Source organism: Ovis aries, chromosome 14 (assembly GCF_016772045.2).
Source record: "Ovis aries strain OAR_USU_Benz2616 breed Rambouillet chromosome 14, ARS-UI_Ramb_v3.0, whole genome shotgun sequence".
NCBI lineage: Eukaryota > Metazoa > Chordata > Mammalia > Artiodactyla > Bovidae > Ovis > Ovis aries.
The window spans coordinates 39,322,941-39,339,766 of NC_056067.1; the positions used below are offsets into that span (position 1 = coordinate 39,322,941).

The following is a 16,826-nucleotide window of genomic DNA, read 5'->3' on the forward strand; positions in this document are numbered from 1 at the left end:
AGCATCAGAGTTTTTCTAATGAGTCAACTCTTCGCATGAGGTGGCCAAAGTACTGGAGTTTCAGCTTTAGCATCATTCCTTCCAAAGAACACCCAGGGCTGATCTCCTTTAGAATGGACTGGTTGGATCTCCTTGTAGTCCAAGGGACTCTCAAGAGTCTTCTCCAACACCACAGCTCAAAAGCATCAATTCCTATGGACTGAGGTTCGTGACATTGTACAGGAGACAGGGATCAAGACCATCCCCATGGAAAAGAAATGCAAAAAAGCAAAATGGCTGTCTGGGGAGGCCTTACAAATAGCTGTGAAAAGAAGAGAGGTGAAAAGCAAAGGAGAAAAGGAAAGATATAAGCATCTGAATGCAGAGTTCCAAAGAACAGCAAGGAGAGATAAGAAAGCCTTCCTTAGCGATCAATGCAAAGAAATAGAGGAAAACAACAGAATGGGAAAGACTAGAGATCTCTTCAAGAAAATTAGAGATACCAAGGGAACATTTCATGCAAAGATGGGCGCTATAAAGGACAGAAATGGTATGGACCCATGATGGGTTAGCAGATATCAAATGCTAACTTTAATCACCTCATGTGAAGAGTTGACTCATTGGAAAAGACTCTGATGCTGGGAGGGATTGAGGGCAGGAGGAGAAGGGGACGACAGAGGATGAGATGGCTGGATGGCATCACTGACTCAATGGACGGGAGTCTGAGTGAACTCTGGGAGTTGGTGATGGACAGGGAGGCCTGGTGTGCTGTGATTCATGGGGTTGCAAAGAGTTGGACACGACTGAGCAACTGAACTGGACTGAACTGAACTTTAATCAAAGTTTAATAAGCAAACTTTGAACAAATTTTATTTTCTAGAACAATAAGCTAAAGTGTGTCACTTACTCAGATTGCCTTAGTGTTAACCTAATGTCCTTTTCTATTCCAGCATGCCACCCATTAAATTGAGTAATCCTGTTTACGTGGGCTTCTCTCTGCTGCGACAGTTTCTCAGACTTTGTTTTAGATGATCTTGACGGTTTTGAGAAACCCTGGCCATGTATATGGGGCAGAAATGGCAACCTGCTCCAGTATTGTTGCCTGGAAGATTCCATGGACAGAGGAGACTAGTGGGCTACAGTCCATGGAGCTTGCAAAGAATCGGATATGACTGAGATGCTGACCATTCACACGTGGCCATGTATAATGTAGGATGTCCCTCAATTGGAATTTGTCTGATGTTTTTCTCATCTTTAGACTGGAGTTACAGAATTTGAGGAGGAAGATCACAGGTCAAGTGTCATTTTCATCATGTCATAACAGTAGTATAAGCAAACTTTTAAAAATGTGAGCATATAATTACCCTTCCTTCTCCTCAAACTTGTGTTCTCTTCTGTATTTCCTAACACAATTAATACCATCATCACACACACAAAGACTGGAAACTGTATCTACTGTTTCTTCTCCATTTTCCATCTGACTAGCCATCAATTACTAAGGTGCTTCTACCTCAGTAGCTCTGTACTTCCCCCTTATCTGATTCAAACGATCTCTGGTTAACTGTTATTTTTTTCCATAAACTGTAACCACAGTTCCCTAACTAGTCTCTCTGATTGCATTTCCTTTCCTCTCCACGTCCTTCTTCCTATCAGTTAACTGTTGGTTCAACATCAACTCCATCTGAAGAAATTTCAAAATGGTATTCCATCACATACACATACTATGTTTAAATTTCTTTTAAAAAATTTATTTATTTTTAAATTGAAGGATTATTGCTTTAGAGAATTTTGTTGTTTTCTGTCAAACCTCAACATGAATCAGCCATAGGTATACATATATCCCCTCCCTCTTGAACCTCCCTCCCATCTCCCTCCCCATCCCACCCCTCTAGGTTGATACAAAGCTCCTGTTTGAGTTTCCTGATCCATACAGCAAATTCCCATTGGCTATCTATTTTACATATGGTAATGTAAGTTTCCATGTTACTCTTTCCGTATATCTCACCCTCTCCTCCCCTGTCCCCATATCCATAGGTGTGTTCTCTGTGTCTGTTTCTTCACTGCTGCCCTGCAAACAAATTCTTCAGCACCATCTTTCTGAATTCTATATATATGTGTTAGTATATGATAATTATTTTTCTCTTTCTGACTTACTTCACTCTGTATAATAGGCTCTAGGTTCATCTACCTCATTAGAACAGACTCAAACGCATTCCTTTTTATGGGTGAATAATATTCCACTGTGTATATGTACCGTAACTTCTTTATTCATCTGTCGATGGACATCTAGGTTGCTTCCATGTTCTAGGTATTGTAAATGGTGCTGCAATGAACAGTGGAATACATGTGTCTTTTTAAATTTTGGTTTCCTCAGGGTATATGGCACCCCACTCCAGTAATCTTGCCTGGAAAATCCCATGGATGGAGGAGCCTGGTAGGCTGCAGTCCATGGGGTCATGAAGAGTTGGACACGACTGAGCGACTTCATGTTCACTTTTCTCTTTCATGCATTGGAGAAGGAAATGGCAACCCACTCCAGTGTTCTTGCCTGGAGAATCCCAGGGACAGGAGTCTACGGGGTCACACAGAGTCGGACACGACTGAAGTGACTTAGCAGCAGCAGCAGCAGGGTATATGCCTAGGAGTCAGATTTCTGGGTCATCTGGTGGTTTTATTCCTAGTTTTTTAAGGAATCTCCATACAGTTTTCCATAGTGGCTTTACCAATGTAATAATGTTTAAATTTCTTGATGTGGAATTCAAGGCTCTTCTGGGGCTAGCTCCAAATGACCTCATTTCCTATATTAAATATTAGTTCCCTTACTCTGTATTTAATGGTTTTTGAGAATTTATTTATCTCAAAAATAAATGGGTGTTTTCTTAAATCTGCCCCCCTCCCCCAGAAATAAATGAAATGATATGTGCGTGTATGTGTGTGCATGCACAAGTGATGTGCACACCTCCCTGGGTGTGTGTACCTCTTCCGGTCATGACTTTAGCTGGGAGAAAGAGCTATGTACATGGCTTCAAGTCTAGAATGAAGAGGACCAGTTCATTTGCTGCATAGTTTGTATCAAGTTAGAAAAGATGAGGGGGGGCGGAAATAAGGTGAGGAGAAAATACCCTTTCCCAGAAGTGTATGTGGGTGGTTAACAAAGCACCCAGTCATTTTCCTTTTCTGTTTTTTTTTTTTTTTTTTTTTTTTGTGGCTGAAAACCACAGCATCTGTCGTCTCAGTTTATGTGGGGCAGGAGTGGTTCGGGGTTTCTCCCAGGGCTGTACTCAAGGTATTAGCGTCTCTACTCTTTGTTTGGCACTTCAGTCACAAACCCTTTCTAAATTCACTGACTAAACTTCAACTACTTCAAACTTCTTTACCACAGAGAGCTTTTGTCACACTGTGGGAATGGTGTTTAAATGTAAATTAAGTTCTTCCCTGCCTGGGAGAGCCAGTTATCCATGTCACAAGATGTGAACTGAGTCTATTATGCTTGATTGTATAATATGGCTATCCTAAATTTTAATGAGCAAAAGAAATTAGCTTTCAAATTCCGTTTGCAAATTATTTATGTAAGTCTACAGTCTTCATTATTAAAATTTAAAGTGCATAAGGAATTTGTGAAAGTCTCTAGGGCAGTCTGCTGAGGAATGCGTAAGGCCATCTGGGTCAGGGACCACTTTTGTGCCCAATGCTAGACAGAGAAGGGCTAACAGAGATGGAGAAACAAGAATGGGGAAAGCAGGGGCCACGGTTCTGAGAGTGTTCACACCCAAGACTTTGGATAAGTCCTTGGATTAGTCAATCAGGAAGGCCATTGCTGTTTTTGCATGTTTAGGCATATTGAGCTGTTTGCAGCTCTGTTATGGGGAAAGGCAGAGATTGTGCAGAAATTGTCACCACTGGTTTGGAAACTTTTCATTTCCTGATCTCCTAAATAATGAAACTGTTTTATGAGAGTGGAACAAAAACTATGATTCTGGGATGGAAAACAACCGCAGCTCACCTGATAAGAGCAACAGCTGTAACCAAACCACCAGTGTTTCTGCACTCTTTGGGGATCCCATTTGTCCACAGTATAGAGTCCTTCAGTCTCACATGCTTTTGATAACTGTGTCGCCAGCAACAGAGGTAAGGGCTGTTTATTAAGAGTTTAGGTGGTGGTGTGCAGACACTGACAGGCCAAGACAGCTGGTGAGAAACAGGAAGAATACATAGAACACATCATTTATTAATAATTTCACTTAATCCATGCAGACGTAGTCTCTATGTCCTCATCTTCATTTTGGCTTTCAAGAAACACACAACACACACAGCACTATCCCCCATGTATATGTCAGTCATGCTCCTCTACTAGGTTTTGTCCACGTTAGTAGAATAGCTAAGGATATTTCCAAATACTAATTTTTGGTGTATTATCCATGCCATGACTACCTTTGTTAGTGTAGGTGTGCAATATTTGATTATACAAATGGTCAGCCATGTTGCTACTACTCTTCTAAATTTTTGTTTCTCCTGTTTCTGTCGGTGGATTATTTTCTTAAATTCTAGCATAATTTTAGATTTTACCTTGTTGTTTATTCCCCACCAAAAGTTGTTGTCCTCAGTTTTCAAAGTCATAACCATCTCCAGACGGTCAGCAGCTAGGACCAAGTCATGTCAGGGTCATCCTTGGCTGCTATTAACCTCTCTGATATGGCCATCTGCTTTCCTAATGAGGCCTGGGGCTAAGGGCTCTCTGAAGCCTCAGGGTTCATCTAATGAGAAGACAAGGGCAATGGGTACTTTGAAACTGGACCTTCTTGTCTTGTTTCTTCCGAAGAGTTAGCCTGGACAGCTAATGAAAGACCAGTGTCTGCCTCCTTCTGGCTCCTTTCCCTTCTCCTCATTAGCCTGAAGGCTGTACCCTTTGATGTTTAGTCTAGCTGGAAAATTAACCCCTGAGAATTTTCCTCTCTTGTCCCTAGTATCAGACACAATTAATACAGTCTTGGATACCTAGGTGTTTGAGAAATTTGGGCTTAAATGAATGAATGTATGAGTTCTTAGATATTCCTTTCTATTCTGTAAAATGATATAATTATCAAAACAAAACTTTTAAAGAATTTTTCTTGGAGTGTAATGGGCTTTACAATGTTGGGTTGGTTTCTGCCGTACAATGAAGTGAATCAGTTATATGTATACATATATCCCCTCTTTTTTGGATTTCCTTCCCATTTAGGTCTCCACAGAGCATTGAGTGGAGTTCCCCATGCTATATAATAGTTCTCATTAGTAGTCTATTTTATACATAGTAATGGATGTATATCAAATCCCAGTCTCCCAATTCATCCCACCTCCCCTTCTCCCCTTGATATCCATATCTTTGTTCTCTACATCTGTGTCTGTTCCTGCTTTGAAAATAAGTTCATCATTATCATTTTTCTAGATTCCACATATAAGCGATATTATTAATATATGGTATTTTTCTCTTTTTGACTTACTTCACTCTGTATGACAATCTCTAGGTCCATCCACATCTCTGCAAATGGCACGGTTTCATCCCTTTTTATAGCTGAGTAATATTCTGTTGTATAACATATCCATTCCGTTGTTGATGGACATTTTAGGTTGCTTTAGGCATGATCTGTTCTAGAGTGAGGATTCAATACAATGTTTGATGAATCCATCAAAGAACCTATTAGTAAGTGAATCAGAATTCTACTTGTCTTTCAACGGCCACTTTAAATTCAACCTCTCTTAACACTTTCATGACAACTACAGCCAACCATCGTCATGCTCTTTTTAACCACTCTTGTGTTTGTTGAATGTTTTTGTAGAATTTTACAGTGCTATTTATTTTATGATGTGTTGTACATTAATATTTGCTTGTCTATGTCCCTTCTCTCCCAGTGATTTTATAGTATAATTTTCTAGAGAGATAGTTGTTTTTTTTCCCCCTCTGGCATGACTAATGTAAACTGGTATGTTTACTATTGATAGTTGCTGACATATCTATGTGTGCTATCTCACATGCAGACATATTCACTCTTTCTTGTACTGCTTGCTACACCTCTGGATCCTGCAAAGACAGGAATTCTATTTTGTGAGATTTTCATCAAAGAAAGGGGAAAAAATACTGCATCTCTAATTGTGCAACTGCATTATCAACTGTTTTCCTAATAGGGGATGATTTTTACTTTGCCAGGATATTGACAAGAAGCAAAAGCTCTGCTTACAATTGATTGTCCATGCCCGATGATAGGAGGAATCTTTCACAGACTAGCTCTGGCTGCACCTCTTTGAAACTGTAGATCGTCTCTGCCGCAACTCTTCCAGAGCCACATGACACTTACATATCATGAATCAATCCTAGATCCTGGGGATTCTCATCTACTATTTCTTCAATTATGTCTCATGGCCTACAGACACAGCAAGTATCTGCTGTCTTCTCTTAACAAGTGTTGGTCTCTGGGTCTTCTCTTGACAGTTAATCACTAGCAGTATATTTCTGTTGACCGTTCTTGGATTTGCAGTTTTAGGAAGTCCAAGTTAGAATAAAATCTGATTTTAAATTTGCTTCTAACCCAGACATTTACTGTATTGACTAAAGGCATGAAGTCATCCTCAGGACCTGAGGTAAGATATATTTCTCCCCTACAAGCAAAAAACAGTGGGTAATTAAACATGGTGTGGACAGTTTTTTATTCCAAGGCCCTGGAATAGCCCTGGAATAGCCTACAATAGCTTTGTAATTGGTCTTTTAATTGTTGAGCTGAGTCTGATGTTCTAGCAGGAGAAGTTCCGTTCTACTAACTGAATAACTATAAATCACTGATATTAAAGGGGCAGGCATTGGAGATGGCATGCCATGAAGAGCCAGAGGGGAAACTGGGAGTTGTGTCATCTTGGTTAAGACTTTAGACCCAAGTCGGACAGACCTAAGTCCTGCCACTTACTACCTGTGTGATTTGGGGCAAGTCACTTATGCTTTGTGAGCTTCTGTTCCTCACTTGTGAAATGAAATAGAATAACCCCATGGGGTTGTGAGAATTCGTGTATAAAGCACTCTGCACAGAAGCACATAGTAAGCACTTCTGAAATGTTAGGTACCATTTATTTACTTCTAATGTTTCTGTCTCTTCTGGTTCTATATATCTAGATAGATATATCTCTCATATCTTTGGTTGTTTAAACCTTTTACCAGAACCCAACTTCTTCAGCTGTTTTTCAAAAACAACTCTTGATAGCAGGGGCCAGGGCTTAGTCATTTTCTGCCTAAATAATGCCTAAAAGCATCCCTTTGCACATAATAATCCCCCCCATTCATTCAGCAATTTACTATTTCCAAGATGTTTTTCTCTGCTGTATAACTCAGTCTTGAAAACCAGTCCCTGGTGTTCTCCGCCCTTCTGCTGCCACTCACCCAGCTGGAGCCCAGTGGAGGACCACACACTAGAGGCTCCTCCTGTGGAGATGCCCGGCTGCCCCTGTCGTCATTCAGATCTTACCCCTGGAGTCGCCTCTTCAGAGAGGCCTCTGGCTCATCCCCTCAGTCATTCTCCAGCAGGGCGCCCTGTTGTACTGTTTCAAGTACTTTTCACATCTGATACATTTATTTGTTTGTTTATTTCTTATCCAACTTCTCATGCTAGAATACAGGTTTTGTGAGAGCAGAAATATCCTCTCTTCCCTTAGGGTGTACATTCTCAACAGGGATGATATTATCCCCAGGGGGCAAAATTATCTCACTCTTGAGGAGTCAATTATCTCACTCTTCTTATGTATATAGCACAGATTTATGTGTAGTACACAAACAAATATGCAGTATATATATGGCATTCAAATCTAGGAGGCAGGATTAGGACCAAAAAAGTCTCCTTAGGAGGAGCATGGGCTTCCCTTGTGGCTCAGCTGGTAAGGAATCCACCTGCGGGAGACCTGGATTCGATCTCTGGGTTGGGAAGATCCCCTGGAGAAGGGAAAGGCTACCCACTCCAGTATTCTGGCCTAGAGTATTCCCTGGACTGTACAGTCCATGGGATGGCAAAGAGACATGACTGAGCGACTTTTACTTTCACTTAGAGGAGCATAATGAAATAAAAGGTTGAGAACATTGCTTCACAGGATAGAACAATGATGAACACAGAGTAGGCTCATGAATAGCTTTTTTTTTTTTCTTCCTCTGAGTGACTACATTACACCCTTTAATAGCTGTAGAAACTGAGGTTCAGAAAGATGAAGCTGCTGGCCTCAGGACATGAAGGTAATAGATGATAGAATTGAGTCTGAAACCTAGGTTTCCTCAGTCTTGTGGTTTTTTTCTTAATGCTCATTATATGCTTTCTGAGTTGACTTGAACATACTAGACATTCCTACAAGAGGAAACAAATACTTCCTAAGTGACCAATAGACAGTCTCAGAAAGTCAGTCTATTCAGAAGAATCCAGCTAACCTTCTCCAGAGGCATTAATGATGCTTGGCTCATCTTTGAAATGGGAGTTGGTTCCATCTCCTACTCTTGGTAAAATAAGAATGAAAAGTGAGCAATATTTTCGTGTCTTAGTAATTGTTTCACAACATGACTGGGCCAAAAAGAATAACTAACAACTCCCCATTTATTAAGTAAACACATCAAAATAGCTTAATAAGCACTCCTGTTCTAATAATTTAGTGCTTGTTGAACACTGCACACCTTCTCAAGCCTTAGAATCATGTCAGCCACCACCGGTCTTATTTTCTGCTACACACTGATTTTCAAGTGGTGCTTGCTTTCATCACAGCAATTACTAAAAACCATCTTTGAAAAGATTTGTTCTTTGGAAACAGTAAAATAAACTATTATCAAAACTGAACTACCTCAAGCTCTGGCTTCCCTGGTGGCCCAGATGGTAAAACGTCTGCCTGCAGTGCAGGAGACCCTGGTTCGATCCCTGCATTGGAAAAATCCCCTGGAGAAGGCAATGGCACCCCACTCCAGTACTCTTGCCTGGAAAATTCCATGGACTGAGCAGCCTGGTAGGCTACAGTCCATGGTGTCGCAAAGAGTCAGACACGACTGAGCGACTTCACTTTCACTTTCACCTCAAGCTAGCAGTTTCTGACAGATGTTGCTGTGATTTCCATGACGATTTAAAAAAACCTGAGACACCCCTCTGAGTTGATGGTGGCACCTGAGGTGCCTCAGTATATGCTTTCTGAGTTGACTTGAAACCCAGCAAGTACTGTGGCAGCAAACCAGGCAAGATCTGATACTGGCTTGAGACAGAGTGGTGGCAGGGGAGTTAGAAAGAAGCGGGAAGATTTGCAGAGAGGTAGAACTGAAAAGCTGAAGGCAAGGAGAGCTGGTCCAAAAGTGGTGAATGAACGAGATGTGGAGATGAAGGGGAAAATGATCTGAAAACTGAAGTCTGGCACCCGGATGTTTGGAGAACTCGTATGTAGTAGATGGCTTTCTGCCCAGCCCACCCTCACTTCCTGGAGAACTGACAGCCACCCTCCACACAGGAGTGGCCCTGGCAGTCATGTTCATCCAGTGTGATCCATCTCTCTGGCGGAAGTGAATGGGCTCAGTGGACATGTTGTTGTATGTGAGTTAGCCTAAACCAGTTAGATTTTCTCTCCCAGGGACGTGGAATGAAAACTTAGTGCAGTTGTTTCTTATGGCTGCTCCAACAAACCACCAATAACCAGGTGGCTTCCTGCAATAGAAATAATTCTCTCACAGGCTGGAGGCTGGAAGTCTGAAGTCAAGGCATAGGCAGGGCTGCACTTGCTTTGGCAGCTCTGGAGAGAATCCTTCCTTGCTCCTTCCAGTTTCTGATGGCTGTTGGTGGTCGTTGGCTTCCTCGGCCACATTTCTTCAGGCTTTGCCTTTGTGGTCTCACTGCTGTTTCCCCTTTATGTGTCTGTGTCTTCTCCTATTCTCTGTCTTACAAAGTCAGTGGATTTAAGGGTCCACTTGGGTAATTGAGGATAATCTCATCTTGAGATGCTTTACTTAATTACAACTGCAGAGACTATTTCTAAGTAAGATACCATCCACAGGGTCTGGATTTTAGGACACAGGCACATCCTTTTAGAGTTAGCATTTAACCCACTACACTTAGAGACAGAGATGAATGTGAACTGAGAGTATGGGTATGTGGGGCACTGGTTGACTGTTCTGTAAGATTTGGGTAGAAAAGTAGGGAAAGACAAATCTAAGGTAAAGGAGAAAAATGACATACATAGAGAAGCAGAAACAAAGGGACATTTGGGTCCAGAGAGAAATATGTAGACAGAGGAACCAGGCTTACTTTAGCTTCACTTTCTATTTTTGGTTCACTTGGTGTTTGTTCAGTTCAGTTCAGTCGTTCAGTTATGTCCAACTCTTTGCAACCCCATGAACTGCAGCATGCCAGGCTTCCCTGTCCATCACCAACTCCCAGAGCTCGCTCAAACTCATGTCCATCAAGTCGGTGATGCCATCCAACAATCTCATCCTCTGTTGTCCCCTTCTCCTCCTGCCTTTAATCTTTCCAAGCATCAGGGTCTTTTCCAATGAGTCAGTTCTTTGCATCAGGTGGCCAAAGTACTGGAGTTTCAGCTTCAACATTAGCCCTTCCAATGAACATTCAGGATTGATTTCCTTAGGATTGGCTGGTTTGATCTCCTTGAAGTCCAGGGAACTCTCAAGAGTCTTCTCCAAACCACAGTTCAAAAGCATCAATTCTTCGGCTCTCAGCTTTCATTACGGTCCAATTCTCACATCCATACATGACTACTGGAAAAAACATAGCTTTGACTATATGGACCTTTGTTGGTAATGTCATGTCTCTGCTTTTTAATATGCTATCTAGGTTTGCCATAGCTTTTCTACCAAGGAGCAAACTTGTCTTATTTAATCTTCAACAAGCACCTGTTGGGTGCTTGGCCCTATTTGATAGATATGGGAGCTACATAAGCACAGAGAGGTTAAGCAGCAAACTCCACATAAGGAATAAATTCAGAGCTGGAGTCATCTTATAATAGTAAGAAAATTCACTGCTCATGTATGGAGCAACTACTGTGTTCTGAGTCTTATACACATTTTGCTCTAAGGCCTTTTATAATGATAAGTCAGTATTTCTGCAGGTTCTTACCCAGGGTCCTCCTCTGCATGAGTTCCGTGGGCCAGGACTGCTTGAGTGGGCTTGGTGTCTTGAGGTCCTCAGGGTTACTGTCCTATTTTGCTCTGAAGTCTGAAAAAGCCTCTGTCTTCATAATCTTGTCTGCTCGCTGACCCAATTATTTGCTCACAACTTAGAAAGAACAAGGCCCTAGCCTCATCTCTCTCACTTGATCAAAATGTAAGTTTCCTTGAGGGGTCAGGCAGCTTAAGACAAATGGAGAACTCTTCACACTTCCTGTTAGCCTTTTTGGTTAAAGAGAAGTGTAGGTTAGCAAAAATGATTCCTAAATCTGATCTACTTTTTAATACCATAATTAGCATTCAGCTGGATATCCACTTCTGCATGTTTCTTGTTTGTGTTGGTTTTCCCTAGTGTTTGCCTGCCCCTCCATCTCCCCCAGGCTTCTGTCGTCATGCAGTGGCTGCAGCGGGGCCCTATGGAGGAGCGGCCGTGGTCACTGGCCACAGCTCTCAGCAGCCCTGGCAAGGCCTCTGGGGATGGGGGCTTATATAGTCTCAGGTCTGATGCAGAGGTTCTGTGTAGACTGCATAAATGTTTTCCTCCCCGTAATAGTATACACTTTAACTCTTAACTTTTTTCATCTACTGTCCCATACACTTCAGGTATAACCCACGTTGCTGCCTATATTATAGTCTGTCTCATATATTTTATGTAACCCTAAAGTTGAGCAAGCATGACTTATGGGTCACAGTCATAAAGCTGCTTAACTGTTTTCTTCTAGTCTCCCTTTAAAATGGTCTGTGGGACAAATTGTTTTCCTGCTTTTGGGTGAACTCAGTTGGATGCCAAGATTTTTATGGACACCCTTGGGGGTCAAAACACAGCCTCAATCTGTTTGTCTAAAGGGATAATCAAAACTTTTAACTTGAAATGATGGCTTCTTTCTTTTTCAGTTTGGCCCTGATGCAAACAGGAGACATGCAGGTGGGGAATGAGAGAGTGGTCACTTTCTGCTTTTTTTCCTGGTGTTTTCTACTTGGGTTCATCGCCAGCCACTGTACCTGTGCCTCCGGTTGAGTCACTTTTTTCTGGCTCCTCTGAGATTAGATCAGAAGGAGGGAATAGAGAAGCCATCAAGGAAATCGTCACTTGTCTGATCCTGCTTGATTAGGTTGATACTTCCTCTTGTGGGGCACTTTCAAGAGTCAGAAAACTCATCCTCGTTACTGGGTGTCTGTACCCTGCATTTCTCTTGGTGGGGGTCAAACTCATTTCTGTTTTGGCTGGTTCTTTGCTTTTCCTTGGTCCGAAGAACCTGACAGTATCCTTAGCTTCCCTGTGCTGAGGCATCCTTGTCTCACCAATTTCGCTCTTAGAAAGGACCCCAAATAACCGTACATATTTCTTAAGAGGAATCTGTAGCACCAGAGAAAGCACTCATGCATGTTTTTACCCATAATAAGCCGCCCTAGGGGAAGGTGATGGCTTGTTCCCAACCAAGCAGTTCTTCCTTTGCTCTGGTCTCTGCCCACTAGTCTGCTCAACTCTTGCTCTTTAGGACAATTAGGTAGGATTCAGACACAAGCCCACTGTGCCTCTTATTATGTTAAACTTATATAGTGGTCCCCCCAAACCTCATTTTGTGGATTAGAGGTTAGGAAATGGGGCTCACAGCTCTTTGAACAATTCTTCCTTAATCACCTACTCCTGCCCCTCTTACGCACTTCACTTGTTACTATCTGCTCTTGTGTAGGTACTGTCTTCTCATGCATGCTTAGTTGCTCAGACATATCTGACTCTTAGTGACCCCATGGATTGCAGCCGCCTGCCTCCTGCCAGGCTTCTCTGTCCATGGTGATTCTCCAGGCAAGAATACTGGGGTGGGCTGCCATGCCCTCCTCCAGGGAATCTTCCAAACCCAGAAATTGAACCGGGATCTTCTGCATTGCAGGCAGATTCTTTACCAGCTGAACTACCAGGAAAGTGTTGTCTTCTCATGTCTCAGCTCAAATACCATCTCCTCAATGTGAACTTCCCTAACCATCGTATCTAAAGGGCTCATTGTCTTAGACATCTCCATCGTATCACCATATTTTATTACTGCATTGTAAAGTGATCTTGTCTATTCATCTGTTGTGTCCCACACCATAAGGAGAACTCTAAGAAATTAGAGACGCTGTCTCAATGATTGCTATCTTCCAGGGGCTAGAAAAGTGTCTCTGTGGTAAATGTACAACCCATAATTAGTGATCAATAGATAATTTATTCAATGAATGAATAAAAGTCAAGAGTTAGAGTCTCTGGGAGGTGTCTCAAGGCAGGATTTGAATGAGGCCACAGTCTAAGTGGAATCTGGGAAAAACCGTACTATATTTTTATCTGCATTCTCTGAGAAGAGAGATGGGGGTAAATACGTGGAGTAGTTATTCTCCTGGACTTTCCTGGGCATCTGGCAGCATGGGTTCTGTTTCTGGCTCCTTTAAGACTCAATAGGTATGGACCATCCTACTTCGTACAGGGACATAAATTTTTGCAGATAACTTAAGGGTTCACAGACCTCCTGAAGAGGGAAAAGAACCCTTAAAAATTTATGGAGAGATGAAGAACCTCGCTGCAACACCGGCAGACAGGCGTTAAATAAGATAATGCATGATGCACTTTTAAAGAACTAGGACAAGTGTCTGGTGAGAGAGGGTGCCTTTGGGGAGAGAAGGTGTCTGATGGAAAGGAAATGGCAACCCACTCCAGTTTTCTTGCCTGGAAAATCCCATGGACTGAGGATCCTGGTAGGCTACAGACCATGGAGTGCAAATATCGCTGCCTGGCGGTTGCTATGGACGCTTGCCTTCTCCAATCATCGAGCGGCTTGCTAAGCTGTGCAGCGCTGCGTGGTTGCTGTGGCAACGGTGGTAACAGCTCCGCTACCAGGCGGCACAGGAGGAGAGCCAGCTGCTTGGAGCCGGGTTGGGAAGCCCTTGCTACAGCGTCTGTGAGTTGGACGCGGGGTCTTGGTGGGGAATGGGGCGCAGAATTGACAGAGTGTGGAGGTCACCAGGGTCGAAGGCCCTCGCAATGGTCGTGGGGTCTCAATATGAGGGGTATGAGGACTGGCTGGGGCATCCCCTCGACTTCCAGCTCTTTGTCCCAGGGTTCCCTAAGCTTTCCAGATCCCATCTCTCCCCAGCCTCCTCACGCTCTTTCTCCTCACCCCCTCTCCCCTCAATAGTGGAGCCTCCAGTTTCTGCTGGTTCCCCAGACTACCTGTGTGCACGAGGAGCAGACATCAGCCCGAAGGACAGAGTTAGAAGCTCACCTTGCTTCTAACTTCTAATTAGCTCGGCCTTGGGCAAGTCATTTTCTATATTTCCTTAACGGGAAAATGGGGGGCCATACCCCCTCCTCCCTTATTCTCGGGATGACTCTGAGGATCAGATGCATTCCCGGTATACCCTGATATGATTTACCTGTGTGGTCTCACTGCATAGCTGCGCCTGTGAAATGACTGATGATTAACGGCCCTTTACAGTTCTGCAGTCTGGGTTCATAGAGTGCCCCGTGTTTAGAGCTGTCGGTGTGACTCTTAACCACCTGCTGTCCCGTTCTCTACGTGTCCTCACTTGTTTTACCTTAGATTTCTTGCTCCCTGCCTCTATAGAGTCTTGACCTTTTCTCTTCAGAATACTTAAACCAGTATGTATTTTATCTAGATGATTCTTCCCCACTCTCCTTTGCTTTACTCCTTAAAGTAATTGAGATCCTACTTAATGTTTAGTAGTAACCTAGATGTTTTGCAGGAAAAAAAAGACAGGATTTGTGCTCTTGATGAGCTTATTTAGTAGAGTCATGTTTTACTCCTGTATTAGGTTGGGTATGCTAAAGTCAGCGTTGAAGGAACACCTTCGTTGCTGCACTTGGGCTTTCTCGGGTTGCAGGCTACTCTGTAGTTGAGGTACGTGGGCTTCTCATTGCTGTGGCTTCTTCTGTTGCAGAGCACCAGCTCTAGATGCACAGGCTTCAGTAATTGTGGGCTTAGCCGCTCTAGGGCATGTAGGATCTTCCCGGACCAGAGATTGAACCGGTGTCCCACGCACTGGCAGGCGGATTCTTAACTGCTGGACCACCAGGAAAGTCCCTGTTCCATTATGTCTTTGTTCTTCTAAATTTTGCTGTAGTCTTCATTTCATTCTTCAGCTTCTTCCTTGAGAACATTGAGGAGGCTGTTGCTATTCATGTGGCTACCTGGACATCACTCTGCTTGGTGGACTGCTAAAGCCTTAGAATCATTCATGCATCCTTCTGGGCTCTCCTCAGTCTGCACTGGACTGACTGTTGAGCATTGATTGATGAAATGGACACAAGTATTCTCAGAGCTAATGACCATCTCACCTCATTCTACAGCCCACTGACTAAACAGCAAAGACAATCACCCAGCTAGTATAAAGGTTATTTTTTTTGTCTTTTTATTTGGCTGAATTTGAATAAATTGAATTTCCATCATCCCCATTGATATAACTCTTTTGAAGTCTTGTTGTAGAGATTGTACGTGCCCTGCATAGGCGTCAACACTTGATATTATCAGTCTGTTAAAACTTTGTCTTTCTTATGGGAAAATGATGTTTACCACTTTATTGTGATTTACATTTGCTGGCTTACTAGTGAGATAAAGCAGTTTATGACTGTTTACTACTGATAATTGATCTCTGGGTTTTCACTCTTTATCTTTGTCCAATTTAAATCTGAGTGTCCTTTTTATATTGATCTGTTGGGGTATTTTACATACCCTTGGTATTGATACTTTGAGATATTGATGCTAATTTTATCCCAGTATGTTCACAGCTGTTTTAAAAAGTCAGATTTATTATGTATAATTTACATACTGTAAAATTCAACTCTATTTTTTCTTCTAGTTTTATTGAGATATATATAATTGACATACAGCACTGTGTAAATTTAAGCTGAGCAGCATAATGATTTGACCTATATTAAGGATGAAATGATTATCACAGTAAGTTTAGTCATCATCCATTATCTCATATAGATACAAAATTAAAGAAATATAAACAATTTTACTTGTGATGAGAACTCTTTAGGGTTTATTTTCTTAACAACTTTCATGTATAACATATAGCAGAGTTAATTGTATATATCATGTACATTACATCCCTGGTACTTATTTATCTTATAGCTGGAAGTTTGTACCTTTTGACTGCCTTCGACAGGTTCCCCCTCCCTCAACCCATTACTACTGGTAACCTGATCTCTTTTTATATGAGTTTGCTTGTTTTTGGAGTATAATTGACCTCCAACATGTTAGTTCCTGTTACACAACACCATGATTGAATATTTCTATGCCTTTAAAAATGATCACTACAATAAATCTAGCTATCTGTCATCACTCAAGGATATTTAATTATTGAATACATTCCCCGCACTGTATGTTTAATACCCATGACTCTCTTATTTTGCAATTGGAAATTCGTGTCTCTTAATCTCCATTACCGATTGCTCTCCTCCCTTCACCTCCTCCCGTCTGGCAACCACCAGAAAAAAAAAAAACATACAGTTTGTTCTCTGGGTCTATGACTGTCTCTGTTGTGTTATGTTTACTCATTTGATTTCACATGTAAGTGATTACTTTTAGTATTCTCTGTCTGGCTTACTTCACTTAGCGCAATACCCTCTAGATCCATCCATGTTGTGCCAAATGGCAAGATTTCATTCTTCTTTATGGCTGAGTAATACTCCACTGTGTGCATA

At 42.1% G+C, this 16,826-nt stretch overlaps 1 protein-coding gene across 1 annotated transcript in view; it reads left to right on the forward strand.

Moving 5' to 3' along the window:
* Positions 1–13,983: 13,983 nt before the first annotated feature.
* Positions 13,984–16,826, forward strand: part of HYDIN (HYDIN axonemal central pair apparatus protein) — a 347,988-nt gene continuing 345,145 nt past the window's right edge. The window contains exon 1 of the mRNA XM_060398473.1: positions 13,984–14,058. The gene's annotated coding sequence lies outside the window, so the exon portion shown is untranslated. The remainder of the gene's footprint in view (positions 14,059–16,826) is intronic.